The sequence below is a fragment of the Pogona vitticeps genome, chromosome 9 (genome assembly GCF_051106095.1).
Source record: "Pogona vitticeps strain Pit_001003342236 chromosome 9, PviZW2.1, whole genome shotgun sequence".
NCBI classification, from domain to species: domain Eukaryota; kingdom Metazoa; phylum Chordata; class Lepidosauria; order Squamata; family Agamidae; genus Pogona; species Pogona vitticeps.
Window position 1 is genome coordinate 19,745,915 of NC_135791.1, and position 2,748 is coordinate 19,748,662.

General features: G+C 39.8%; 1 pseudogene; it reads right to left on the reverse strand.

Moving 5' to 3' along the window:
* Positions 1–614: 614 nt before the first annotated feature.
* LOC140702137 (U2 spliceosomal RNA) lies at positions 615–792 on the reverse strand (annotated as a pseudogene).
* Positions 793–2,748: the final 1,956 nt, after the last annotated feature.

Here is a 2,748-nt window from a genome sequence, read left to right on the forward strand (position 1 = left end):
CCATCTCTGATTTAAAGCTTGCCATGCTTCTCGTTACCCTGCTTGTTTTCCTCAGTCAAGAAGGAGGAAGGGGGAAAAGAAGGCGGGAGGGAATTAGAATGCTTGGCCATCCTTTGTTTAGAGAGATGGGTGATAAATTCGGAACCACTGGCTGAAGAGGAGACTGAGGCCACACCCTCTCCCAACAGGGCTCCTGCAGACTGCAGATGACAGCTATCTGCATTTAAGAAGCTACACCTGGCAGCAAACAGTGGCCATGAGACTTTGGGACTTTACATATCATTTTTGACCTACCCATGAGAACATGGTGCTCAGCCTGAGGAAGATGAATTATCATTGAAAGCTCGCTGTTTATTTTTTAGTTTTGCTATACAGTTTTAGTGTTCTAATAAAGGTGTCATTTGTTCCTGAATCTGGAGTATTTTTTTTGTTATTTATGAAGTATTCCCAATGTGCACAATGCTGTAAACAATGTAACAACCAAAAGACAGGATTGCTCCGCTGTCAGTCAAAATTTGAAGAAATTTCAAGAAATTCTAAAAGATTTGGTGCAAATTAAAAGATTGGCCATCAAAATGATCAGCAATACTCACTTCAGCTTTCAGTTCCTCAACAAGGTCATTAACCTGTAGTAAAAAAAAATGTTACTTCCTATGGTCAAAGGTGGTTAAGGAAACCACTCTTAAGTTACCAGAATGCTGTTGGTTGATATTATATATTTTGAAATATCGATAAACACGGAAAAGAACAGATACTACACTTGATCTTAGCCTTAAGAAGCCGAGAAGCGAGAAGAGGCCAACAGCAGGTACATGAATGTCCCTAAGCATCTAAGGCTGTCTACAGTGACGTCCAACTGGACAACGATAATCCGTTCCGTTAAAATCGCTGTTAAGCGATATTGTCGTCAAGCGAAAGAAAAACCCCATTAAAATGCATTGAAAATTGGTTCAATGCGTTCCAGTGGGGGAAATACCTCACTGTCCAGTGAAGATACTCCATAGGGGAAGCCATTTTTGGTCGCTGTCTTCCGGAAATAGGTCCGGAAAACAATGGGCGGCCATTTTGCAACCTGACGATCAGCTGTTTCTTATCATCGTAATGCAAAGAATCGGTTCCTGAAGCAGGGAACCGATCATTGTAAAATGGATTTTCCCCATTTAATAATTGTTTTGGATTGCAATACCGATTGCAAAAACCTCATCGTGAAGCGATTTCGTTGTGAAGGGGGGTAATCGTCAAGTGGGGCACCACTGTATTTGCAGAGCAGGTGAGATAGAGGATATTGTTCACTATTTAGTCAACTGTCAGCTCCATCAAAACCCTAGGGAAAAATTCCTGGGAAACATTTTGGCTTCCCTACAGGAGGAAAGCCCTCAGATAAAGGTGGGCAGGTTACTCTCGGACTGTGACCCATGTGTTACATACAGAACATCGCTGTTTGCAAAAGTGGCCAGAAACATCAGCACTAATTTCCTGAGAGCTATCACAATCAATTATGTGGAGGACTCCAAGATATGAAGGGCACCGACACATGTTCTCCCGACTTTCTCTCCCCCCCCCCTTTTTTTAATCCTTCCTTCTGTGGATAGGTCTCTTATCATTTTGCATGACTGTGATTTTATCATGATTTTATTTGATCATATTTGTATCTCAATGAATTGTGATGGCTTTTAGCCAATACAGTAAACTTAAACTAACTAACATGAACAAACAAAATGCTTTGGAATGGCACAAACCTAGGACATGCCAGTGTCTTAGTGGAAACTTCACAACTGAAAGGAGACTGGGAAACGTGTAGAAGCAATGAAATTAAAGGTCACAACAAGTAGTTAGAGGGGCAGAAGGCACTTTTACTCATGGTGCATTTATAACACTAGAATTGAAAAGTGGGAAGGTTGACATGGAGAGATCTCAGTTCAGTAAGGAAATCCTGGAAAATTATGTGGTTATGAAGATTTATGAATGTCAGCAGAGTGTCACAAGGAGGTGTTCACCCAGATTTGAAACTCCTTTACAATTTTAATGTACACTCAGAGACAAGGTATATAGTAGTAGCACACAACATACACCTGAATTATGTAACATATCACTACGGATCTTTGCCAATCTGACAAAAATCCCTTCAGACAATCATATTGGTTGTTCTATTAAATGTGTCAATAAAAAGTGAAAGAAGAACCATAAAAGTATTAACAATACTCACTTGTGCATCTAGTTTCTCGACATCTTCTTTAACCTACAGCATAGAAAAGTACAGTGACCTCTTAACCACAGAAAAACACAGCAGGTGAGTCTTCATTAAGACATCTAAACTCTCTTTATTTCGAGGGCAATCCAGATGCAATATTTATTCATGATCATGTCCTTGTTTCTACACTGGTTTCATTGACATTTTTCTTGCATCCACAAGATACTTATCTTGTCTCAGTATTTTCAATGATAAAGTCTGTGCCTCCCACAGAAAAGGAACTCAAACAGAGAAGTGGACTTCTTTTATATTTTTTTACAGAATTTCAAAGATTTCCAGAGCAGATACAGTTGTAGGGGATGATTTTTTTTAAAAAATGGCACAGTGGGATACAAATCCCACTGTGCCTTGTAAATATTTTGTAACAAGGACAGAAGAAATGGCCACAAACCGCTCCCAATGTGCAAAATGTTTTAGAATAGCAGACCCAAAGGAAAGGCCCTGCTCTAAGGAGCTTCCGCTCTAAGGATCACAAGAAATAAGAAAGGGAAGAGAAG